The following is a 27,173-nucleotide window of genomic DNA, read 5'->3' on the forward strand; positions in this document are numbered from 1 at the left end:
TATTTTTAATAAGATCCTTCTTCAAAAATGACAAGCAGCACCACTTATGAAAAGGGGGGGGGGACTAGCGCTCCCACCAAACCACCTTGCTGCCTCCCTACCATCTCTACAAAGTATGCTTAAAACTGCAGTTGAAGGCAGTTTCCCTGAGATTAAAGTTGCGCGAAATAACAACAGAAAACAACGACATTAATGCAAAAGAAAATACGTTCTGGGAACTTACTTTGCGTTTACTTTAGGCACTATTCTTTTCTTCCAGCTCGCAAAGGAAGCCGTTTTGTCCAGGTTAGGTATTGTCTACTTATGAATCAGCCCGTGGCTACGGGGTTTATTTTAATTTATGGCTTATGCATTCTTTTAAGGTCGATTTGCATGACCTCCGGCAAGAGCTAAGACACAGCAAGAAATCCCCAGCTGAATGTTGGGCGAGCCCACAATGCAGCCAAGAGCTCCCCTTCTCATGGTGTAAGCAGAGCCCTGTGTGTTGTTGGGCTCTCACTCTTTTTTTCTCTCTCTCCCCCTCCCTGTGGAACACAAATTAGGGTGTGATATCAATTTTAAAGTTTTCAGTATAACTTTATCCCAGCCTCTGCCTGCAGAGAGATAAGGCGCCACAGGAACAGCAAATCCTCGATACACTGCCCCTCTGTGGTCAAATCTAGCATTACCACCTAGCGGTATAATACTCCCCCCCCCCCCGCCTTTCTCTTAAGGATCTGTTCTACAGATATATAAGCACACTAGCAGCGAACTTCTCGGCAAGTTTAACCACCACAAAGTTAACAGAGAAATCAGAGGCGCTAGCAAAGCCCCCTCGTTCCTTCATCCTTACTATCTCCAAGGGTGAGGACTTCGGAGGAATGGCAGAAGCTTTAGGCTCCCAAAGATTGATTTAAGGGCTTTATATTTTTCCTCGCTCGCCTGCCTCTGTTGGTATCACTCTTACGCGCAGTATCTCTAGAGCGCCATGTGTTCGCAGGCAGCGGGTGATCTTAAAATACAACGCTGATCTGTCACTACGTTTTAAAATAGACACACCACTTGGAGGGCGGAAAGGAAAGGGGGTGGGAAGCAGCAGCAGCAGCAGCAGCAGCAGTGTTGTGATTTCAGAGAGAAGCGGAGTCTTTTTTATGCAGCCTCAGGATCCTCCCCAGAGCAACTCACCCCAGGTCAGAAGCGTAAGGACTTTCTCCACCAGTTCGCCTCTTCCCATCCCATCCCAGTCGGCGCCGCCACCACCAACACCGCCCTCCCCAGAAAGTCCAGCACTAAGCAGCCGCGCCGGGGATTCATTCAGAAATCTCCCTAACTTCACAATCTACCTCCGGACGCCGCTATTGCGGCTGCTGCTAATGCTGCTGCTGCTTTGGTCAATTGCAACCAGCAAGCCCTTAAAAGACAGCGGGGAGGGGGGGAACAATACCGTATTCTCTGGTATAAAGCGACACATACAAAACGTGGAAGCCCCTTTTCAAAACACGACTAAGGAACGCGTCCGCCTCCCCCCCCCCAGCCCAACCAGGCTGCGCACCACACACGACAGCAAGTCCACAACAGGTATCAGCAACACAACGAGCGCTGCGCCGGTTTGCTTTTCCCAGTTACCTCCTTCGAGATCCAGTGTGGCGTTTTTTGTTTGTAAGAAATAAGCCTTGGGGGTCCTTCCTTTAAAAACAATAACAATAAACAAACAAACTGCCGTAGCCGGACGAAAGGAAGGAAAAGGTGAATGAGTGTCTGTAGGGCTGGGTAAACAAGCTGCAGAAATACTAACGAAAGGAATAAATTCACTGAGTTACTGGCTGGCTGCGTTTCTTCGAGCCACGGATGCGCAGGATCCAGATCGTCAGGAGAAGTTTGCTGACGGGTTGCCTGGAGATTTAGTTACAATCGGGTTCATTATTGTTTGTTGTTGGGCTTGGCTTCCCCCTCCCTGCTCCCCCCGCCTCTCTCTCTCTCTCTCTTTCTCTCTCTCCCCTCCTGATACAAGCGAAGGCGCTGCTTTACTGCTGTCAATCTTGGCAATCAACGTGAGCGGCCATGTCGTAAGTATTCAAAGCATTTCCCGTCGTGCAACATCAGAAAGTGAGTGGCCAGGGGCATTGATCGGAGGAAGGCGAAAGGAGGCAGGGCTGCTATATCGCCGCCGCCGCTTCTCTCTTCTTACCCCCACCCCCGACGGCAAGGCAAGACGAGGCAACAACACACACCAACAAGCACACAGCCGGGAGGCAGGGAGGGAGCGGTAAAGTCGGGGGGGGGGGGAGCGTGGAACCGAACGACCCAAGAGAAAGTGAGCACAAAAGAGAAAGTGAAATATCATTTTCTCTCCCCTCTCCACCACACAACAGGCGCGCGCGCGCACTCCTAGCCACAATCCACCACCACCCCCCCGCTTCCCCCTTCCTTCGCAGTCGCCACTCATCAGAGACCGATTGGCAGACGGCTGCAGTCCTACGCGCTCTTTCCTGGGAGTAAACACTTTGGGGCACAGCGGAATAATCCGCAGCCTTCCGGGCTGCGAGATTCTTAAGCGCGCATCTCTGAACATAGTTCGCGCTGAAGTTAAACAGATTTGCTTCCAAGTAAACGTGTTCAGCGTTTAGTGACGCTTCACCTCCCCCTCCCCGGCCAAAAGAAAGAGCGTGTCTAGGACTGCAGCCACCCTCTTGGGGGCTTTGGTTTTAAGGGAACTTAAAGACTCCCGTGGCAAATGTGTCAGTCGGACTGTCAGCCGCGCAACCGCATTCTGTGCGTGTTTACTTCGAAGTAAGCCCCGCTATGTTCAGTCAATGACGCTCACCGCCAAACGCATGTGTGAAGAATTGAAGTTATACCCATTCATTTCAATAGAACTTCCTGTCAATGAAGCAAGTGGGGGAATCCTGCCAAAAGTAAGGACATTCATTTAAATGAGAGCTTTAAGCAAGTGCTTAATTTTGGCTGCATCGTGTCCTCCTGGTTGCTTCCGTTGAGTTCCACTGATTTATCTGAATCTTATGTGCAGATGGGTTAATTAAACCTCCATCCTAAGAATATTTATGCAGACGTGAATCCCACTATATAGGATTACAGCCGCGCTGCCAGATCCTATGCTTATTTACTCAGAAGCTTCCGGCTGATTTCAGTGGGATTTACTTAGGTCATGCTGCGCGCGCTTTTAACCTTCGGTGCTATTCTAACCACGCTCACTTGCAAGCAAGTCCCGTTGAAATCAATAGGAATTACTTTCAAGGCAACTGATGTTTAGCCTTCAATCCTATGCCCCACTTACTTACTTGAAGCAAATGAGTCTTTCTTCTGAGTAGACGTATACAGGAGGGCGCTATTAGGTTGGGATAGGGAGGAACCCACATTGACTTTAAACACAACTGCACGCCGATCCTACATAAACTTACCTGGATGTCCCACTGAGTTCATTTGGACATTCAGTTGATGTGTTTAAGAGTTGCTGCGTTGTTCCCTTGACTGAAATCAATAGGGCTTACTCGCAGGGAGGTGCGTAAAAGCTATGATACGGCATGAATTTTTGAATCTATCGAGCCATGGTGCTTAAGAATGGGATCCTGTAGACTTACTTACTTGGGTTACACGACTAACACTGACCGGTAAGGCAAGGCTTAATGGAAAACTGGAGAGGGGAAGGGGGTGGCCCAGTGGGTTAAAAGGGGGAGCGGGGCGGGGAGGACCCTTCCTTCCAAGAGAAGTGACCGCAGGGTTATTCCTTCCCGCGCATTATGTACTGGAACTTTTAGGGGAATACAAGGTAGAGGGTGCGAGAACAGAAGAAAGGGGGAGAGGAGCCGGTAATAAGAGGGAGGTCAGCAGAGGAAATGCGGCCTACAATCCTAAACCCCGTTGGGGTGCGCTCGCCCGCAGGCTTATGCAGAAATAAGTCTCGCCAACCTCGGTGAGTCTCACAACTTAGTAACTCTGCACAGAATCGCAGAGTGAGCTTAACGGACTGACTTGCTGAGAATGCTCTTCAGGATGCTCAGGTGGCGGAGAGAGTTGTAAAAGAAGACTTAGGCTGGCTGCAAAGTTTCTCTCGCACTCTTACTTTGGAAGAAGTTCCGTTGACAACAGTGGGGCTTACTCCGGAGTAAATACATACAGCAGCAGGCTGCTAGAAGTCACTCGAAACTCGAGGAGGCAAGGTCAGGTGGCAAGGCTGTTGTCTTCGGCACTCGCACTTGGTCACAGAAATCCAAAGAGTTTACTCGGACTAACCCTAAACTAACTTACCCGGGACTTGCTTCTGAGTAGACACGGTTAGCTAGGATTGCGGTATTACTTCCTATTCCCTTACTTAACATCAACTACGGGTAGGTTGGGGTACGCTAGAGATGCAAGGCAGCAGTTTACTAGAAGGAGGAAGAGGGTGTGTGTTTGTTTTTTTTTAAGAGTTTTGGGTCGAGCTGAAGAACTCCGCTGAATTCAACTCTCTCAGAGTGGCCCCTTCGACTTTCGCTGGGCGGAATAGCGGAATTCCAAAGGCACGTGAGGCCCCCGCTAGGCTGAAGCTAAGCAGGACCGAGAAAGGGCGAACGTCTGGATGGGAGACCGCATGGGAAGCACGTGTACGCCGCCCTGGGTTCCGCGATGGAGGAAAGAGGGGATATTATAAACAGAGTAATAAACATGAATTGATACGCGGGTGCTGGGCGGTCGCAAAGGAACACTGGCGCATAGCTCGAAGCGGGCCAAGAGAACAGGACCCTAAGTTATGGGTTCAAGCTGAACTGCTGGTTTGCTGTTCCTGAGGGTGCCTCGCCCGAAAACCAACGGGGGGAGGCATTTGAGGAACTTTCACTTCCTTAGAAGTGTTAATTAGAAGCGGAGGCTGGAGAAGAGAAGTAGAACTGTGAAGAGATGGAGAGAATAAATCCAAAAGAGGGAGGGGTGTGGGTGTTTAATGTTGCATGAAAGAGAAAAGTCTCTCAATCATTTTCTTTTTAGGAATTTTTTTTTTTAAAAAAATAGGTGTGTGGGGCAGTCAAACCTTGAAAGAGGCTTTTCAAAGTGCCAGGAGGCGCCGGGATCATGTGAGCAACCACCAGTGGAAAAACTTAGCGCGTCTCTCTCGCCCTTTTGATATTCTTCGCACCTCGACGCAAGGGGATGCGAGGCGGAGGGCGCGCGGGGGGCAGCCGCCTCCCCCCTCCCCAGGCCCCCAAAACAGAAGAGGCGCTTTGTGGGTCCGCCTTTGTGCTTGGGGGCCAGGCCGGTCCCGTCACCACCTCCCGCTTTCGCACATCAAGACGGGGGAACTTTTCTGTTTCCAAAATAGCTGCACGCGTTTCCAAAAGGCCAAGAAGGGAGTATTACTGCTGTCTGAAGTCTCCAAATGGGCGGGTTTGGTTGGGATCCCAGCACCTACCTGGGCAGAGCGCTCGGCGCAATATAGGCAGCCACCCAAATCCTAGGGATGAACAGCCAATTTGCCCTAATCTGGTTTCATTTAAATTCACGTGGGGAGATTGATCCTTCAAAACTTAATGAAAGCGTTTCTTCTTTTCTCATCCGCTAGCAAGACCACGTAAGATATTCTGGCCCATTTAAATGTCCGCTTCGGAGGAATAAGTAGTTTTAAGTTTGCAACCCTATGTACACTTACCTTAGAGTAAGTCCACTTACATTCAGTTGAACTTGCTTCTGGGTAGACATATAAAGGGTTGCTCTGAAAAAGTCGGGATCGCTATACATTTTCTAGTTCTTGTTTACATTTTAATTCTGATATTCCTCCTCAATTAAAAAGGCAGTCCCTTGCTAACCTGCATTCCTGTTTCTCTTCCCGCGTTTTAATTTATCCGGTTCTGCTGGACAGCTTTTTTCCTCAAAATTTCCTAAACTGCACATCTACAACACATCCTAATTTTGACTGTTCCTTTCCTTTCATTCAAATTGTTTTCTTACCAACAAAGTTTGCGCCTAGCGCCCTTCACGATTTTAACTAAACTTATTTCTCCTAGTTTAGTTTATACATTATCACGAGGGAGCCTAGCAGATTTTTAAAAAACCACATTTTAATTGCCATAAAGTCTGAGATTCTTTTTCCAATCTTGTTTTAATAAATCGACACACAAATTATTAAGATGTATACGGAGCAGCATTTCTTCCCCCATCGAGTGATAAGATCTAAAACAAATCCCTAGCTGTTGAAGAGACTTGTGTGATTCGTAAACTTGCCTACTCCTGCACCCAAAAGACGCAAAGTCTAAGAAGAGACTTAATTTTACCTGCGGTGTCCCCCGTCCCCCCCCCAACACCCCGATTCCAACCCGGCTAGTCTTGCCTTGCAGCGAGATCTATAAGAAAACGGCCCAAATGCGCACTTTGCATGCGTGCGAGGGAACGCCGGCTGCTGCCTGATGCTCTGCCCTCGGATGCCTGCATTATCGAGCCCTGTCGGGCCTGTTGTGTCAATCAATGCACGGAAGAAGCATCAGGTGGGAGATGCACCAGGAACCAAACTCATGTCCATGCAGGCGACTGGGGAGCATCTTTTGCAGCGCCGGAAGAGGAGAGCGCACAACAAATATTTCCAAACTTAGGGAGAACAAAACTCGCCCGCGGGAGACATTTGGAATTTTTGCAACCCCGGGGTGACGATTCTTTTAGTTATATCAAAGTGCGGGAATCAGGATGAAACAGATCAAGAGGTACACAGACGTATCCCGGCACTGCGCTGCCCTCAGGGTAGAATTCAACACGCCGGTCTGGCTGAGCCCTACTCTAAACGCTGCGCAATGGGAATAAGTCCCATATTGCCGTTATTCGGCTTCATCTTGTGTCAAACTTAAGGAGGGGGGGGGGGAGTCATCCCAGCGAAGTGACTGCGAGCTGCAAAGGAATCGGATGCCGGTCTCCGAAGAAGGCTTTTTGATCTGAACGGGACTTTCCCCTACTGGAAGCTGAAGGAATCCCGGCAGGGCTTTGGAGAATAAAAACTAAAAAACCCCAGTGCCTCTACCAGGCGATTTCATGCCGATCATCCAGCCACAGTCTTAGTGCTGGGCTGCTGAATCGGATGAAGAGGAGACGAGCAAGATTCGGACATGCTACCACGTGCGGCCCAAATCCTATGCACATAGTTAGGAGCGCCTATGCCGCTTGAAACTTGTGCAGGACCCTCAACTTTTCTGAGATCAAGGTTAGGAAGGGAGAGATGTTCTGTTCTCGCAAGGCTTTCTACAAATGGATCTCTCTCTTCCCTGACACTGCCGACTCACACAGGAGAACAGAGGGAGGCACACTTACCACCCTTAACACGCTGCCTCGCAGGCAAGTCTCCCCAAAACCGAAGGCCTCCCACGTCCAGGTGTGTAACATGTCCGGTGCCCCCTCTAGAAGCACATGGCTGATCTAAAACCACGTTCATTCTATGAAAGCACAACAAGGCGTGAGGCTACGATCCTAACCGCTCCCTCGTTACTTGAGAGTAAATCCCGCTGAAGCTGGCAGGGCTAACTGGGCAAGGATGCTTTCTTTGCTTGGAAGAAAGGCTGCAGTCCTAAACAGTTTTATTAGGGGCAGCAAGTTTCCACTGAGCTCAGGTTAACATGTCGAAGTAAACTTAAGTAGGACCGGGCGCAACTCAACGGGGTTCAGCTGCCACTAAAGTGTTGTGGAAAACTTACCCCACTGGTAAAGTCTACTCTCTCTTTTTATTTCTCTTTTTTACAGGCTGAGGAAAATAACTCGAGGAAGGAGGAGTAATAAGGAAAAGCAACTTTTTAATTAATTAAAAGAGAATGATTTTCAATGGACAAATTTAGGAATAAAATCGCACGATTGGCAAAAAAAAAAAAAAGTTACGTCAAGCAAAAAGCGAGCACATGGTTCTCTTACAGGCCGACCCAGAAGTTGTTCTGAATTCCCAGACAGTGCAAAACTCCCTCCCCAAGGCGATTTGCATCTGTGGGAGCAGAAGGACCCCAACCCCATATAACTCGCCGGACATGCATCCCCTCTGCAACCACACAGCCTAAGACAACAAAATCTAATCATCCCTCCAGTCGGCTATTGACAGGATGCGAGGTATTGTCCCTTGAGCGGAAGTGGCACTTTTGACTCCAGCTACAACGCTTGAGAGGGATCGACCACAACAAAAGCCTGAAATTCCACCAGCCAATAACACCCCGCTACACTTCCTCCCCCAGGGAAAACAAAACAAAACAGAAACCTGGCAAGCCAGCTGTAGTACTCCCCCCCCCAAACGCCCAAAGACAGCTCGAAAGAAAAGTTGCACGTGGAATCTTTACTTCTTCTTCCCTTGCCTGGGACAGTTGGATGGGAAGACCCCTCTCGCGCTCCACGTGCAGCGCAAAGGCAAAGTGGGGGGAGATGGAGAGAGGCTGGGATTTGCATGCTGCCGGTGCTGCCGCTACGGAGAGCAGGCTAGGGGTACTTACAGTGCGAGAGGGCAAGCTGCCTGAGGAAGGCTGTAATTCACCGAGGCTGCAGAGAGAGCAAGGAGAGAAAGAGAGAGAGAGAGAGAGAGAGAGAGAGAGAGAGAGAGAGAAGGAAGGGGGAGTGCCAAACTGGATACACCTTCGCCGCAGCTCATCACATCTGCCAGCCTCTCTCCCCTCTCTCTTTCATTTCCACATTCCCTTTGTTCCTGGAGGGGGGGGGAGGAAAAAAATATACACGTCACATCAGAGTCCCCAGATGCAGTCTTCTACACCAAAAAAGAGGGGGGATATGAATAATTCAATCAAACAGTAGATGGTCTCTGAGGCAATAAAATGTATTGCACTCACTTAAAGCAACCGAGAATAATTATTACCGCGAAGGTATTCGAAGAAGGTGGTGGTGATGATGGTGGTGACTGTGATCATGGTGGGCTGCTCCCGGGCTCTGCAAACTTCCAGGGGTCAAGACAATACCACTCGTAATTATTTTGTGTGTGTGCGTGTGCGTTTTAATCATAGGGTAACTCTCCCCCTCCCATCACCTCTCCAAAAGAGGGAGGATCAAAAGCTGGGAAAGGGCCACCAAAAGTGCAGGAAGTGCGCGTGGGACCTCACGAGCTCTTCCAAAACCCAAAGGCAAAGAATTGAAGAAGAAGAAGAAGAAGAAGAAGAAGAAGAAGAAGAAGAAGAAGAGGAGGAGGAGGAGGAGCAGCAGCAGCAGCAGCAGCAAAGGAGCCCGCGGAGATTTTTGCGTTTAAGACGTGTTTTCGGCAGCTCCCCTCCGGGGCGCCCTGTCCCACCCACCCCCGCCCGCCTGCCTCCCTCCGCCTAGCTCTCGCTCCCTGCTCTTGCTCTCGCGCCTTCTGCTCCGAGCCCTGCGCAGCCAGAATCGTCCTTGGCATCCTTACCTGCTTCCTGGGTCTCAAAAAGAGAGCCTTACAGGGGAAATGTCATCCTGGCAACCGGCTGTTTGCTCCGCGCTCTAGGGGAGGACGCTGACTGGGGCCGTGGAGGGGGGATCGGAGAGAGGGGGGTGGGGGCGGTGAGAAGGAAACGCGAGGGACTGCTGGTCCCACAGCCTCCAGTGAAAGGTGTGTGGGATGAGGAGGAAGGGTGGGAAGAGCCGTCGGTTGTCTTGTGGATGGGTTAAGGCTGACTTGGGGAAAGCGGGGCAGATGAAGAGGGGGGGAGGGAGGCGATCGAGGCGTCCTGCAAGTTTGTCACCGCCAGGCAGAGACGGGAAGGACTGATCGAGTGACAGATGCCTCGGATGGCTCCCTCTTCCTCCTCCTCCGCCCCCGAGGTTGCCCTTCGCTCTTGGGAGGTAAGCTGGGCTGTGTGGGGGGCTCCCTCTTTATTTACGGTCACGCCTTCAGACATCGGGTGGGCAGTCCGCTCCGCCAGGTGGAGCTGAGCTGGGAGTCTTAAGACGCTCCTTCTGCGGTGTCAATTCCCGCTCCTACAAACTGACACAAAATAAATAGTAAGCCTAGTTTTTTTCAAAAGAGAAAGTGGGCAGGGGCTGGTGGGTTTTACTGATCGACCGGTCTTTGGTGAAATCGTGCCGCTCTTCGGCGTGCAAGGAGAGTCAGGAGCTTCTCTGGAGCCGCGCGCTTCCCCCTCTCCCCCCTAACAAGGCAGACGTGACGGATCACAAAACCAAAACATTAGCGGCACCGTTAGCCTAATAAGAGGTAAACTGCAGAAAAGACGCGCGCGCTCCGCTGCCGCCGCTTTGGAGAAGCCTTTGTTTATGTGCCTAAAACGCCACCGCGAGGCCATCCCCCGAATAGCAGCCGCGGCATGTAAGGAAAATATACAGAGGGGTGGGGGACAGATCCAAAGCCTGCCAATGGAGCGTTAAGGATTACCGCTTTGCAAAGCCATTAAAAAAAACACACAGTCCTGTTAAGAACATTGCGAAAGTAATGGAAGAACTGGGGAGAGAAGTTGAATACCTTTCTAATGAGAATGGCAGAAGGCAGTTAAGAACAGAAGGGCATCAGATCAGATCACTCAGGAGGATGAGCATCATGAGGGCGCGGAAGCGGCCAATGGGATTCCCTTCTTGTAGTGGGATCTCTCGGACTCGGAGGGGAGTTGCTTTTTCCTTTCGGGGCTGTACATGCCTGAAGAGCTACACAACGAGGCTTCTCCCAAGCCTTCCCAAATCAAGTCTTATTTTATTTCTCCAGCTTTTTAATTCCTGAGGGTTTTTTTTTTAATGTTCTAAACGCTGCTTTAGGATCTGGTATCATTTCCTAACATTCAATTTCTGTACGCTTTATCAACCCTGAAATAAATAAAAGAAAGGGAAACTCTTCTGATAATCCTCTTCTCTCCCTCCTACCCCATCTCCGCCCACTTAAATCCTGATTTTTCAGGCTTCTCCCGGATAATATCAATTAGCCTTGCCCAGCCATGTGATCCGGGAGACCAGAACTGATATTGACTGGATTTGAACGAGCCCGGGTGGGCGGGGAGAGATTTCTCTTTCGCCCCTTTGCAAAGGAAGCTGAAAGCTACAACTCATTCAAGAGCCCAGTGCAAACAAGGAAGACGCGCTCTGATCACACAGCTCTGTCCTGTTTTCGCGCAAAGTTCCTTTTGTTGAGGAGTGAACTTGTTCTTAGACACATTTCAACAAAATGTGGAACCGAGAAGGGAAAAGAAAAAATAGTCTTGGGGAAGTAAAATGCTTAAAGGGTGTCGACGCTTTTTGCAGCCCGATCCTGTGAATGTTTATTCTGAAGTAAGACCCCCTGTGTGGTTCAACGGTACTTCACCCCAAAGAAAACAAGCATGGCCTCGAAACCGTTCATACCGCGGTATTATGTATGTTTTTACTTGGAAGTACCAAGGAGTTCAATGGGACTTACTCCTTGGTAACTATGCAACTAGAAGCCTTACTCTCAGAACCCTTAACTTAGAAAGTCTATGGGTGCAGCAGGTTGGCACTGTGGCCTGATAGATTCCTTATATAATGCTATCACGTAAGATCTGCTAGTATGAAAGGCAAATTTTAGCATCAAATACCAGGGGGAATTTAGGTTGAGCAGAAATACTTAGAGAGGAATGCCCACAGGTTGTATCTGCAGTACAGGAAGTTGTTTGTGGATAAGTTGACTCCACCACCACCTGTAGACAAAGCCTCTTATCACCTGCCTGACAGAACATTCTCATTTGGAGACAATTCACTTTTCTTCTACAGGTTGCCCTCAACAGACAACCTATTTATTTGGAGATTAGTCAAGTATCTTCTTTTTTAAATAGTTGTTCCCATTTCTCTGCTCTCTGAGCAACAAGTGGTACATCAGGTTGGTGGGTACCTCAGTGCTAAGGAAACTAAAAATAGCTAACAGTTAAAAGAAAAGTGAGAGTTGGGAGAGCTAACATGGTGAACAAGGAAGGTGCTGTTTCAGAAAACACAAAACAAAATTTGTGCTCTTTTATCCAGCCATCACTAGCTAGATCTTTCTGGATACATCTCTGGAAGAAAAACTGACCTCACTATTTTGAAAACTTTCTTTTGAACATTTCTTTAAAAAAAATAAAATAGTAGTACAAGTCCTTGACAGCTCTCAAATATGAAACTTGAGAACTCCTATCCATCGCCTACTCAGAAGTAAGTCCAGCTGAGTTCCAGAGGGCTTACAGGTATGTTGCCTCAGATTTTCATATTCTCTAATCATCTCTAGTTGTGCAGCCACCAGTGCATGTACCCAGAGCTTCTAAAGAAGTTTTGTGTCTCTCTGTCAAAATAGGATAATGTTGTACCTGCAAAGAAAGTCCTTCTGAGTACACATGCATAGGATTGGGCTGCAAAGTAGAAGTTAAGGAAGCTCTGCAGTAGGGCAGCAAAGGCCCTGAGCAACCATAATTCCTTACTGCAGCCAAGCCAGCTAATTGATGATTACTCTAGTGTCCATAGTAATTTCCCTGATTTCTGAGTCTTTCCTTATATTAAAAAAGTGCCTGCACAGAGGAAAAAACATTTACTGTATCCCAAAGCAGATGTGAAAATCTTAAGTGCTTATCGCCTCCAGGAATACTGAATCACAGGCTGCTGTCTGCAAGCCTGGGAAATCAATGACACAATTTCCATTGATTGGTGTAGATCTGGACTGCTGGCAAAGGGCATTCCTTATTTGTTTATGGGGTCAGCCAAGTTTAGCTTGTTATGGCCTGTGGTCACACAAATAAAATTATTACTTTGCCCCAGTTCAGTAGTCAAATTGCGAAGTCTCTAAGACTCCTAAATCAATTGATACTGTACCTGTGTAGAGACAGTGTTTGTTTCATTCCTTAAGCTATAGCTGCATCTACATATAGATGACATATAGATGATTCATAGAAAGCACTAGTGATGTCAAGAGCAGGATAAAGCTAAATTAAGCTAACTGCCTTTCATTCCACACACATCCATGGGGCAAATCAGTGAGTGAGGGCTTAAAACACAACTTGCTGGAAAGTTTGTCTGCACAAGCCCCATTTAAACAAATAAAAGGAGCACAAGAACATCTGTGCTCTAGCCAAATTCCCATGCTTTCAGGAGTAGTCTAAGTCACTTGCGTGTGGATGCCTGAATAGGAAAACATTATCAGAAGTGATGGATTTATATAAACTTTCTATATGCTGGTTGTATGTGCATATATTATACTTGCATATTGATCCCACTTTGCCCACATTCAATAATAATGCTTATAATTATAATTACAAATTTATTTATTAATATTTTTATTATTATTACTTTAAAAGAAAAATGTACTATATAACATAGTACTTAATATCTAGCAGTTATATTCTTAGAACCATTGTTTTCCCCATTACAAGCCGGTAAATGCTTGGATGAAGCTTCCAAGTAGATGTCTCTAGAAGCAAGATATCAAATTAATAAAATTGTTTGAAAGCTGCATAGAGAAGGGAAAAAGGCAAGTAAGAGAGTTTATGGAGTCAGAGAATAATAGTAACAGTGGCATGCTTTAGGGTAAAGGATTAAACATTGTAATTAGGAATATCACACAGTCAAGGTAGCAGATAAAATTAGTAAAATGCTTAGCTAACATCAGTTCTAAAATGTAAATTAAGTACCGGTAGATTTTAGTCAAAAGAAGGGCTCTCATTCTCCTCACTATTTAATAATGCTACATTGTATTAGAGGGGGTTCTAAATGAATTCAATTTTCAGCTTAAATGTGATAATTCTTTTAACTTTTACTTATGCTTAACTTTTTGAAAGTTGTGGAAGTACAAACAGCAAATGGACTTGCTGCGAGAAAGGTTTGAAGGAATTGGCCAACGGTGTTGATTTCTTTATCTGAATAATTAGCAAATGAACCTAAGAATTATCCATTAACATTTAAAAGTGTTCATTAGCACATTACAAATGAACATTCTTAAATAGAATCTTCAAATATTATCAGGGTTTAATTACAGATTAAGTTGAACGAAGTCATTTTACAGGTAGCGTCTTCCAGTGTTTCTATCAACAGCTCTTGAAAGACAGGGGCATTTTTATTTGCAGAGTAAACACGCAGCCTTTACAACAAGGGACTTTACATTCTAATGCGATATGAAATGTTAAGGCTTCTTAGATTTATGATACCATGGAAATTAATACACAAATGCATTGACAATAATCAGTTCCCTTGAAAGCATTACATCAGAAGGTAGTAATGGGATTCTAGCTCCAGTATTACAGTCTTTGCCAACCTGGTGCCCTCCAGATGTTTTAGACTACAACTCTTGAGCCTCAGGCAGCCTTGGCACAGAGTTTCGTCCAAAATCCCTGGAGGGCACCAGACTGGCAATGACGGCTGTAAGCAAATCACAGCAATATTATGTTTTACAATACTGTTGTTTGTGTCCTTTCTTTCTTTCCTTCTTCATTAAAGGGTTTTTTTTTTTTTGGTTTTTTTTTTTGGTAATAAAAAGTCAACGTTTACATAAAAGCAATAATTCCAAGGCAGAGAAAAAACAAAACAAAAATATAATCTGCCTGTTTTCATTGCCTTTTAAAGTTCTAATTCTGAGGCACCTCTTTCTGTTAAGATGCAGCTGGGTGGATTTATATTTTAAAGAGTCTGAAATTAAAATAAATACACTGAGTAAATGTTTAATTGACTGACTGTAAGTGAAGAAAATGTTTTAAAGATGAGCAAACCATATATTTGTGAGATATCCACCCCACCCCACCCCCAATATGAGTAGAGGAGCAAAAGGAGAAGATTTAAATGTGGCAAATCTAGAGTAAGGGTAATAGTTTTTTAAAGGTAGAACATATTTTGTGAAGAGATTGCCTTTCCACCCAATTCTATAATGCAGCTACTGTGTATTGTGAACAGTACCTGAAGCAAATCTTTGCCAGGCAGACTGCACCAGCATTGATTCTGAGGATAGGGTTGAAGGGGAAAAGCAAATGGGATTTTAAATTTTTTAAATGGAAAAAATATTTAAAAACAAACACTATGACGCTGTAAGTAGATTGTTTTTATTGTGCTTCTTGCTAGATAAATAACTAAAGAAGCATTGTTGCAATTTTTAATCCCCGCTTTTTCGTAAAATGTCTGTTTCATTTATGAGCTTCCTACAGCTAGCTATCATTCACCAGCTCCTGGGAAGAGTCATTTATAGAGAATTTTGAAAGTCTTCATATTTTTATTAGCACTTCATTGAAGTTTTCCTCAAAAAGATAGAAGCAACCCTCAAAAGCATTTGGGGGGCAAGCATCAAAATATAAAAGAAACTGCATTTTATAGCTCCCAGGAAATATGTAAAATTCTGCATTCACTGTGACTCATTCATAGCACTGCAAAATGGGTTGTTATGTTTAGAAATCTAAAATGTTAAATTGTCCATTAATAAATGTGAGCCAACATTTATTTATTTTACAAAGGTGGGGGGGGGGGAACAGTCTGAAGGACCTGCTCTAGAAAAGGGAGAGTGGTGAGAATCTAGCGCTTTTCTTACAGGATTAAGAAGCGATGCAAAAGAAGCATTTAAGCCTCTAATTTTTCCTGACAATTAACAATGAAAAGCAGATGTTTACAAAGTTGTTTTATATGCTGGTTTATAAGATGCTAAAAGATGGTTTGTGGATGTTGAAAAGGAAGAGCTGGATAACTGCTTGTCTGGTGTATTTTTAAAAGCATTTTCATTGGCTCAGTTATTGTTAATAATGAAAGAAACACTTTGTGCTACATGGCTGAGACTAAACTGCCATCATAAAGTCCTCAAAAACACACACACACATGCACACACAACCAAGCAACTCTTAAGATGTAATTTACAAAGATAATAATAACACAGAATGATTTCACTTCTCTGAATGCTCCACATTTGCATACCAGGATTGTGTACAATGCACTCATAAATGCACATTCATAATGACAAGGACTTTTTAGCAAGGCAAACTGCAGGCTGAGCTCTGCACGTTAGAAACAATATGAGAGTGTCATGTTTCTCTTTCTGACATGGACAGGGGGAGCGTTGTGGGGGTAGGAACAGCATATGCCTGGATCCCAGGTGCTGGCTGCTTACACAAATGAAGCTCACATTCAGATCCACACCTTTGCTGTGCATGATCATCTAAATGATAATATTGCCTTATATAGGGCAGAGCAAAGCAATTATGCTGGCAGTTATTTTACTCAGTGTCATTTGCAGAGAGTGCGGGTGGAGGCAGGATGGAAAATCAATGTTCACCTTAACTGTTGTTTTCAAATAATTGTTGTTGTCAGATCTGTAGTACTTTTCATAGTAAGAAGTGACTTCAAAATCACTGAGCCTCAGTGAGGCCATTTGAAGCCATCAGATTCCTACATATGTGGGAATCAACACAAAACCTACACACAGACTGTGGGGTGGGTTTATAACCCTGAGTACAACATAGGGCAAATACCCATTATGATCTAAAATACTCCAGATGAATTTCCACATGTTAAGAAGCAATTTCTCAATGTGCACAGGAGCTTTGAGGCTCGTGACTGATAAGAGATTTTGAGCTGGGTCTCCTGTCTATCTGCCCATTCGTCTACACTTCATCCTTTTTCAACAGGTCTTACCTAGGAAGCTGCCCTATACTGCAACAGATCACTGAACTATCTAGTTCAGTACTGTCTACACTGGCTGGCAGAAGCTCTCTGGAGTTTCAATCAGGTGTCCTATCTAGACATGCCAAGGACTGAACCTGGGACTTTCAGCATACAAAGCATGTACTTTATCACTGAGTTACAGTCCTGCCCCTAAAGAGGCATGACTGGGTTTCAAGAAGTATGAAATGGTCTCTGTCGGGAAGTTGTTGACTCTCCTCCCTTAGAGGTTTTTAAGCAGAGGTCAAATGGCCATCTGTCATGGATGCTTTAGCTGAGATTCCTGCATCGCAGGGGGTTGGACTACATGATCCTTGGGATCCCTTCCAACTGTACCATTCTATGATTCTATGATTCTGTACGTATGCTTTCTACTTTATCAACCCCCGCCCCACCCACATGCATTCTGCCATGCGAGCAGATGCAGCCCACATCTGAATACATTTATGACAAACATATACGTGTAAATTTGGAATTGCTTAAAGAAGTGAAGGTCCAAAGGGGTAGAAATATTTTGAGGCTGGATGTTTCATATTATTAGCTCAATGCAGATATGCCTTATTAATACACAGCACTGTATACTGTTCATACACTATTTCTATATTGGATAAACATGTGAACCAGCCTTATATTATTTCCAGACACAAAAGCTGAGGATGGAGAGAAAGAGCCTTCCTCCCTGGCTCCTCAGTGCCCATTACCTGGACCTGGCCCTGCTTCTACTTCACCCACAGAGAGAAAGAGAGAATAAACTTGCCTTCAAAAGAAGGAGATGCTCCTTTCAGTCACTATCAGAACTCCCCAAATATGTAGGTCGCTGTTCCCATATACAGATGGAGAAGGATAGCTGAGACAATGACTGGAACTAGAGCCCACAATGAAACCACAACAGAGCTAGAGCTGGGGCAGGGGCAGGCATAAAAGGGTCTGTGGCAGAAAAATCCCTAAACCACATAGGGACACAGGAGCTCAGGCAAGACAATCTCAGCCCCAGGAAGCCCGGGTGGAGGTACTTGCAGGTACTGGGTGGGAACAACTTTCCTAGCTTTCTACCTCCCACCTCAATAATATAGCACCTAGAAATATACTTGTAGAGAACCACAGCTCTGCCGGGTGTACACATTTCCCTCAACCATGTTTTGGGAACAGCAGAAAAAAAAATAACCTTGCAATCTGAATGGATATTGCCTTTTGCAATCTCATTGTTCCTGTACGCAATAAAGTATGGGTAGCCCAGTAGTGTAAGGAGTAATTTTGGCTCCTTTGAAGTCTATGAATGAGCAAAGGAGACAGAAGCAGAGTCAGGAAACCTACATACGGTAGATGCTTTTGGGCAGCTGCAGAGGGGGCTGAAGCTGCTAATTGGGAAAGACAAAGATGTAGGGAAATGGCAGCCTGTCTGGAATCCAGTAGTTGAATGGACTGCTCCATGTCACTCCATGGTAAGCCCACTTTTCTGGGGTAAAATAAAAGGTCAAGAACTTCAATTCTAAAAAAAAGGTCAACAACTTTGGTCGGCCCTCACCCATGCTCACTTCATCAAATCTGGTCTTCATCAAATCTGGTACAACATGAATGGGAGAAATCCCATTTTATCCTCACAACAAACTTACGAGGTAAACTGGGCTGAGTTAGTGACTTGCTAAGGACTACCCATTGGCAAAAGGCTTAACTCACCCTCAGTCTTTAGCCAACCCTGCTTTTTTAAAAATCAGCACCAAAAACAATACCATGAAGGTGCCTGCTTAACATGATTGATAGGTATCTCGGCAACCAAGTTGATGAGAAGTTATGACAAACCAGGTCCAAATAAATACATCCTTGGAAAGCAGTGGTGTCACCAAACATTGGATCAACTGTCTTCCATGGAATAATGTTCTCCCTTGCCCCAGTGCAGGGACCTCAGTCCAGCACAGCTGCAATAGCCGGACTACCGTCTAGCAGCTGTGCATAGCAGAATTTGCCAAATGAGAAGTACCAGCGAACCCCCGCCCCCCACACCAATTCCCTGCAAGGCATCCTATTGCTTTTTTTGATATGTGAATATTAGAACCTTGTATGCTAGCCATAGTGGAGTCAGAAGAAGTTCCTTGACTTCATTGCAGGTAAAACCTATCTACAGGATTATGGATTGTAAGATTAAAAATAAAGCCTACCAGATATAAACAGAAGCTTTCATGTTATGGATTATTTAATTTATACAATTATGGGCCTGTTCAGCATTCTTCAGTGAGAGAATGCAGGATCACTTCTCTGAAAAAAAAAATGTCTATACCAGGGCGCCAATATTATTAATATTATATGACTTGAGCAGAGGTATTTGATATAGTTAGATGTGGCCACATGAGGTTCGTTAAAAAGAAAACAAGAAAACAGATGATTAATTGTACTAAATACCCCATTTTTGTGTGAGAAACTACATCACTGCTTAAAATCCACTGACTTGTAGTGCAACTTCATCAGAGTCTTTGACCTGAGTCTACATAACATGAAGAATCAAAATCAAGGTATTAGTTTGATATAAATAGAAGCAACAGGGGACGTAAAAACCTGGTGGAAGAAAACTGCCTAAAACCTGCCATCTGCCTAAGAAAGACAATACAGGAGAAGCCAGTCTTATGTCCTTAGGGAGGAGTTTCCACAATTAGGACACTGCCACTGAAAAGACCCTGTCCTATATCCCCTCTAACTGCACCTGCCTTGGTGGACAGGGTCTCAGAAGATGACTGCAATCAATAGACAGAAAAAGGTGGCTCCTCAAATACCCTGGTCCCAAACCAGAAGATTATCCAATTTCATCTGTGAGGTGGGCTAGTCTGGGATATAGAGAGTGGGCCACCCAGTGAAATTTATGGCCAGACAGAGGTTTGAAGTTGCATCATCCCAATCTAAGTCTCCATTCAATCCACTACACCACAGTGACTTAGTTAAAACGGTATACTTTCACTTCTTTAAATCTTGCTGGGAATTTATGAGGTGAATCATTTTTTTAAAAAAAAAAAAGTAGCAATGCTATTTATTTCAAGATCTGTCCAGTTTATGGGCTGATCCTCTTGCATTGTAGTGCATGAGGGAAAGGAGCAAGCAGAGTCAGAAGAGGAATCCATGCCACCCCAAAGGCAAAGGATGTTGTCTCTCTCTGGCAACAGGGTCCAGTTGGGCAAACTTCCCATTGCTGTTGCTACAGCATAAAAAAAAACCCCCAGGCAGGCAGAGATTCTGTGGAATGTGCCTTGGAATATAAAGAAGTTTCAGATAATTAAGATGCAAATAATTGTTTTTCTACATTACTCAATTTAATGACTTGGGCATAGCAAGCAAAACAGATCCAGCCTTGCCAATTTTCACTTTATAGCCTCATCCTTAAAGAGGCTTTTCTGGTCTAGCCTTGAGGCTGTTTATTTGTTTCTTTCTTAGAAATATATCCCATCTATAGCCCACTTACACTTTTTTTCCAAGGAGAGGATCTAACACTTTTTCAAAAGCCTTTTCATGGAGATTTTGAGTTTTTCTTCTTTCCTTGGTCAAAATTAATAGATGTGCATCATTTTGATTTGAAGAGAGGTTTGATTTTTGCAAACACTATTTAAGAGATTCTGCTGTTGATATTTTCACATTAATATACATTATTTATCTCTGCAGGGTGGTAAAAATGAGGGAGTTGCACGGGCTTAGGTGGCAGGAAGTGGGATTCTCTGTAATCATCAGCAGCAGGGGACTCCTTTGAGGCTGCATTGTGGGTTTCAGTTAAGATTCCAGCAGAAACAAAATAATTGTGTGTTGAGTAGTGTGTGGCTGGGAACTAATACATGAGTAATCTCTTTCAGTTTTTAATTTCCAGTTCAAAATGTCTCAAGAGCTCAGTAGGGGCAGGGATCAGTTTCCTCTGAGATCTGAGCCCCTACAGGTGTTTTCAATGCTAACTCTAGAACACCTAATATAGGGGGGGGGGAATTCCCTGAGCAGGAGTAGAGTGCGTTTTTCTAACCATCAAGCAGCCACTTCTTACACATTTGGGAGAAGGGCTTCCTCATCAGAGGGTGTGTTTCCAAGCAGATATGCACCCCAGTGGTATCTCTTCTTCTTGAAACAAGTATTGAGCGTAGGGCTTCTCTGTTATTCACATTTCACTTCACTTAAGCCTAGGTCACCTATTCTTAGCAAAGCAATATATGGCCCTGTTTGCTAAAATTCATTTTGAGGAATTAACTAGATTTTCAAGCACCAGTGCTAGACAAAGTAAACAGTTCTATATGTAGTCACTGGAATATTACCAAACTGCAGTTAAATATCTGGCACCATTTCATTTTAGGTTTTATATGGAAACCTCAAAAATAATGTTTTTTTCCTGATGTTTTCATTGCTGCGTGAAAGTTCTTTTTGGGGGAGCCAGACTCTGCAAGCCTTAAATTCCCTATTAAAGTACTAGAAGAAAGAAAAATGTGTGATGGAGTAAAATGCAGTGAACAGGCAGGGATACCATTTCAGATTTCAATGAGAGGAAGCAAGATCCAGAAAATTCCAAAACCTATTGGACTCACTTAAGGTGAAACTATAGGGGGAAACTAATGTTTTATTAACTTATTTTGTTTGCTTGTTCTACTTATATCCTACCTTTCCATCCAAGGTTCCCAGGGCAGCAAAAAAAAAAAAAAAAAAAAAAGTCAATTCAAATGCAACACACTGGCACAATTCAAAATCATAAAATCATGATAACCAAATCAACCTTATTCACATAGGACAAATAGTCAATCTTTTCCCCTCAAAAGGATATTTCATTTATAACCAGGGCCCTTCAGCGTGGAAAGCTGCAATTTAGCAAGAGTTATATGAGCTTCAGAGCAATACTGCAATCCTATGTGGTCTGAAACACGGAGTGGGAGTTCCACCTATGTGGTACACTTGGGTTCAGGAACCATAACATGAACATCAATTTACAGGTTATAAACCTGTCCTCTGAAATGTAGCATAGTGACTAAGGCTGCAATCCTGTGAGCACCTACCTGGGAGTAAATCTCAGTGAAGAAAGTAGGAGTTACTTCAGAGAAAAGGTACAAGAAACTGAGAAACAAATCAAGAAATGTCAATTTTTTATCTTACCTTTGTCATAGGCAAGCCATTCCCTCTTAGTTTCAGAGTCAATCTGTTCATCTATAATATGGGAATAATAATACCTTAAGTTAGTTGTAAGGATGACAACACACAACAATATATTTGAACAACTGTAAATACTTGAAAGTGCTTTAGAAATGCTACCCATTTTTATTCTTTCCCCAACTTGTGGCTAGACTACAGTTACCTGGTATAAAAAGTCACCCTTAGTATTTCTGAAAGTTGAAAACAACTTTCTTTTTCAAGTTACAGCTTTGTAGTCAAAATATAAAATATAAATAGGTGATTTTACAATAGGTGATTCTAAAGAAGTGTGCATGCACACGAAAGCTCATACCAATAACAAACTTAGTTAGTCTCTAAGGTGCTACTGGAAGGAATTTTAAAAATGATTTTACAGTGTTACTGGTACTTGTAAAAGGGTCAGGCAGACTAACCCACCTTGGGGACAAGGGACTGAATCTGCTCTGTGTGTGCTACTGCCGCTGAAAGCAAATGGCACCCTAGTGCTGGCAACAAGAGTGAGCAGCAAAATGAAGGAATGGAGACAGTGGTGGTGAAGAGGCAGAGACTTGGTGGCCTAACTGCAGAGGTTGGATAGGCCTCTTGTAGCACATACCCCATCTAATAAGGATTGTCATTTAAGGGCAAAATGTAAAGTAATAGTACTATTTAGGACAGCATATTCTCCATGGTCTCTCCACAGCCTCTACTCCTAATCAATTATAAATGTGAAACCTGAACTCACAGGAAACCTTCCTAAAAATAGTGGAAACTGGAAGCACTCTCAGTTTCTAGACATGCTCCTCTTCCCTTATCTTCTTCCTATCTGTCTGAGGATGCAACGTTCCTCACTGCTCCCATCCCAGTTAGGCTGAACTATGTATTGCATTTTTTTATATGTTTAAAATATATGTGCTGCACAAAGGACACATGTTGCTATAGAAGGCCATTGCAGGTATGTGAATTCACAATAAAAGATGTTCTTGCATAGATGTTCTTTGCAACCAAGTTGCAAAGAAACTTGTACTTACATTGCAAGAAAATATGTGTTATCCATGCCGGTGCTAGAGGCTGGCCAAACTGGCCAAATGTCAGGTTGCAGAAGCCCACAGAAATAGGAGCTACTGAGCCAATTGTACCACCATTTTAACTGGGTTTGCCCAACCAAAAAATGTAAAGCAGTGTGCATTTAACTCACACTGTTTCTGCTTACTTGGCAAAATGAGAACACCCTATACCTTCTACCACTGGAGCAGAGATGGAAGATGGTGGTAAAGGCGTTATCTCACTTTCCACTGGGCACCCAGGGAATGTCCAGGACACTATGAGACAAGACTTTGAAAACCACACCTTATAGGTCAATATAAATTTTAAAAATTAAATATAAACCCAATATTAAAATAAATATTTAAGAACAAAGCAATCCAAAACGGGCAAGGGAGAGTGAATTGGCAGAGCTGCTGGTGTAATGGAATGGGATGGTTGGCTGAATAAATTTTGCTGCCTGAGGTAGGTAACCTCTCTTCCAAGTATTCAAAGCAACTGGATGGGCAGTTAAGTTTTACTTCAGCATTGGTGATGAGACAGCACATTTGAGGGCAACAAGTTAATTTAGGATGCACACATCTGGCCAGATAGCACACACATTTCTGTTATCTGACACCATACCAAAATGGCTTTCCAAAATGGCTCAGAGAGCGTTTGGAAGACTATACATCCCTTTCTGAGGATGAACACCCACCTTCATCCACAGAGCAGGAGATCCTCAAAATTCAATGGACCTAAAGGCACCAGAGGACTGTGACATTAAAAAAGGAAGTAACATTACAATGGAGCAATCTAAACAACATAACAAAGAATAAGAATCTAAAACAATTTTAAAAATTTGAAAATAGCTGGTGTAAAACCTTTAAAAATAGAAGATTTAAAATTACTTAATAACTGTTAAAACCGAAAGGTTTTTTAAACATGCCTCACACCAACAATAAAAGATCCTAGTGGACCTCTACAGGAAGGGTTTCTGGTAATTCTGGCTGCAGCGTTGCAAAGGCCGTGTCTTTTTGCACATACTCATAAGTTGGATCACTTCATGGTGAAGGTGAGCCTCACTGGTGATCTTAATTGATCACCAGGCTGTATTTTATACTAACTGCAGTTTTCAAACTATTTTTCAAAGGCAACTCATTGCAGTTGCCTACCCTGGAAGTAACCCGAGGAGATTCCAGGCTAGCTATTTATGGAACACTCATGCTGATCTTTGCACAAAACTTGCACAGAAGTTATACAACATCTCCTATTTATTGAGCATTCATTCAGATATGTTCGTGCAGAGGTTATATGACATTGCCAGCTAGTGGTTGCTATCCCACACTGCTATCCAGTGGAATTTTCTATCATGTTTCTCATCGGACTTTTTGTGGTTAGAAAAGCGACAGAAGTGTGGAGTAACAACCAAGTTTTGTGTGAACAATGAGGCAGTCTGGAAGTGTCCTTAGGAATGAACAATTACTGTATTACAAATTTGTCTTCTCTAAGAAAAAATGGAACATAGCAGAGAATTAAAGGGAAGAAAGAAAACTTATTAAGACTGAAAGCTCATCTTTTTCATGCTTCCCCCCCATCTTGATGTTTGTCCCCCAGTGTCTATGTCCATTTTCTGTATCTTCTCCTTTATCTGAGATTTCCAGTTTAGAAACAGGAATGTCACTAACCTGTTCTCTGAACAGAGGAGCAGAATGAGCAATTGTCCTTTAACTACTGAGAATTGGAAAAGAAGCAATGCCATTTTAGGTATTGGGATATTGAATGCTTTAAACACAAATGGAACATGTTTATGAATTATTAAAAGATAGTATGAGCATTTTGAATTAGCTTGGAAGTGAACAGAGAATTAATGGAATTGTTGTTTTTTAAAAATGTCTGCTGCGATCCTGCCTCCTGGTCTCTGTTAACTGTCTTGCAGTTAACTATAGCTTTTGGACTGTCCATTGAACAAAACATTATCTGTTGCAGCATGTATTATATATACCAGGGATCAGCAACCTTTTTCAGCCGTGGGCCGGTCCACTGTCCCTCAGACCATGTGGTGGGCTGGACTATATTTTGAAGGGAAAAAATGAATGAATTCCTATGCACCACAAAAGAGATACATTTTAAATAAAAGCGCACATTCTACTCATGTAAAAACAAGTTCATTCCCGGACTGTCCGCGGGCTGGATTGAGAAGGCAATTGGGTTGCATCCGGCCCCCGGGGCTTAGGTTGCCTACCCCTGATATATACAAACTGCAGTAGTAATAATTCATAAACTTGACGTCTACTTAAAAACACATCCTGTTTTTCCTTAGCTAATTACATAGGACGGGAACCTTGTTAAGTTGTGGGTGAACATATCAGACAACACAGCAATTCTTCAGACAGTTCTTGTCTATTCACAGGCCAGAACAGAACTGAACTGAAGGGTTCAGCCAACCTGCTTATATAGAGCTCAACTACAAAGCAACAGTAACAACTCTCTGTAACTATCCAATCGCTGAATGTCACTTTCAATTCCTTATTTGCATATGCGGACCTGAGTAAAAACTATCTACTGTATCCCCCTGCTGGCCCAGGGTGAGAACTTCAGTACATAAGAAACCTTATTCTTTTTGGGAAAGCAGCACCTAGGAAGGGGAGGTTTGTTTCTTTACTCTCCCACTTAGACTGGAATGGAGATGGCCATGGCTAGGAACCTTAGTAGAAAAGGTCCCCCGTTGGCACCAGTGGAGTTTCCCTCCGTGCCCCTCACCACAAGGTTCAAAGCCCCACAGGTAATCTCCAATTTGATCTTAGTGGAGAACCAAAAAGATAATCCTCTCCATCCCTGTGTGCTGCTTTCTCAGTGAGAACTGGGCTCTCGCACTTTTGGTGTGTTTAGAAAAGCAAGATATGTAGCTGCCTGCTACCTCTTAAGTGCTCACCTAGTTTGGCCCTCTTTTCCAGATAGCCCTTACATCAGAAGTAAGGCAAGCGGCCTCCAGGAAGAGAGTGGCAAGAGTGCTTCCACCTGGGACTCTTCTTTGGCACCCACTTTATTATGTGGTACTAAGTGAAGACCTTCCAGTTTTCCCAAGCTATTATATCTTTTCACTTGTAAATCTGTTGAATCTTTCAAAATATTTTAAACTGTTGTTAGTTTATTGGATTAGAAATTGTTTTACGTTGTGCTGTAGTTTTATGTCTGCTGTTTTAGATGTTTTGTATGTATAACATTTTTATTTTTATGTAAGCTGCTCTAGGTATTGAAGGGTAGGGTAAAAATATTGTGAATTAATTAATAAGAATGTTGGACTGTCTCATTTTCCAAAATAACATCAAAGCAGCATGTAATTACAATGTAGTTTCTTTGATTAAAAACTGCCATGGTTTGGAAACTTCAGAGTTTCCCCAACAAAGTCCTCAACAAAGATGGCATTTCAGCTGAAATTAAGTTGAGCAGCACCACATTTAACTTGAAATAAATTAAGCTCATTTTCTCCCATTTTTTCCCATTTAATTTTTGGGTCTATACATTAAGGTACAGTTAATTTTAGATGCAAAACTTTGTACGCTGTGCAAATCATGCCTAGATGTCAAAGTAAAGTAACAACCCTAATGAGCAACGTTAAAAAAGGCAGGACCTATTAGTTAAAAGACACATGGAAACAGCCAAAGATGACAAACATGCATAAAATTCAAAACATGATGGAAAAGAGAACAGGCAACTGAACCACATAAATCAGTGTTTTGAATTTTATTTCTCTGTGGGTATAATTGTACCTTAGTTTCTTATAATGATTTATTGAGGTAAATATTCTGTATGGTTTAACAGCTACAGCTTCAAAGTGTCAGCCACACAGTCTCCCTTATTCATGAGGCAGCTGAGGACTGGGGTTGTGAATTAGCTTCTGTATTCTGGGACTTGGCAAAGTTTGTTTTTTAAGGTTCTTATAAAGGATTCATATTGATGCAGCTATTCAAATGTTAAAAACACTGTGCTGTAATGGATGAAATAGAAAACCTTTACTGTAATTCCTGAGGAAAAAAAGTAAATAAATGGAAATAAACCATGCAGAATTGCCTTCAGCAAAAATAGAGCAGTGCCCTGAAGTTGTTTTTGTATCGTGTGTGTGTGCATGCGCATGCATACTCTGTCTCTCTCTCTCTCTCTCTCTCTCTCTCTCTCTCTCTCTCATATGGGAAGACAAAAAAAGCACACTATCATTTCTTGAAGAGAAGAGAAGAATAAAACAAAATTAAATTAAATCAGGAGAAAAAACTGGAACAAAGATCTTAAACCGTGACATTTGCTGTTGCTGGATGCCAAGCCACACTTTCTAGTCAGAATAAGCCAGCCATTAACTAATAAAAGAGTCATAGTCCATGAAAGTTGTGATGGCATTTTAACAGTTCTTCATCTAAAAAACAGTTCTTCATTTAAAAAAGTCTAATCTGCAAAATACAGTTCCTTTTCTGTTTATTGTCTTAGGGCAAAGATGGCAGAAATTAGATGTGTTCCCATGGTGTGGAAAACCA

General features: G+C 43.5%; 1 protein-coding gene and 1 long non-coding RNA gene across 9 annotated transcripts in view; one reads left to right on the top strand and one right to left on the bottom strand.

Moving 5' to 3' along the window:
• The window catches only part of SOX6 (SRY-box transcription factor 6), a 435,786-nt gene extending 434,084 nt beyond the window's left edge, over positions 1-1,702 (bottom strand). For 3 of the 8 annotated variants that reach the window (XM_079966107.1, XM_079966104.1, XM_079966102.1), the window contains exon 1: positions 224-766. The gene's annotated coding sequence lies outside the window, so the exon portion shown is untranslated. Of the gene's footprint in view, positions 1-223; positions 775-1,164; positions 1,293-1,605 lie in introns of those variants that run through there. The other 5 variants (XM_079966105.1, XM_079966106.1, XM_079966103.1 and 2 more) reach the window with 5 other exon arrangements.
• Positions 1,703-9,479: 7,777 nt separating this feature from the next.
• LOC307211049 lies at positions 9,480-26,775 on the top strand. The gene is made up of 3 exons (XR_013836266.1): positions 9,480-9,741; positions 25,058-26,023; positions 26,090-26,775. It is a non-coding gene; the product is annotated as an uncharacterized lncRNA (long non-coding RNA).
• The last annotated feature ends 398 nt before the right edge of the window (positions 26,776-27,173 follow it).

The sequence above is a fragment of the Podarcis cretensis genome (assembly GCF_951804945.1).
Source record: "Podarcis cretensis genome assembly, chromosome: 1".
NCBI classification, from domain to species: Eukaryota; Metazoa; Chordata; class Lepidosauria; order Squamata; family Lacertidae; genus Podarcis; species Podarcis cretensis.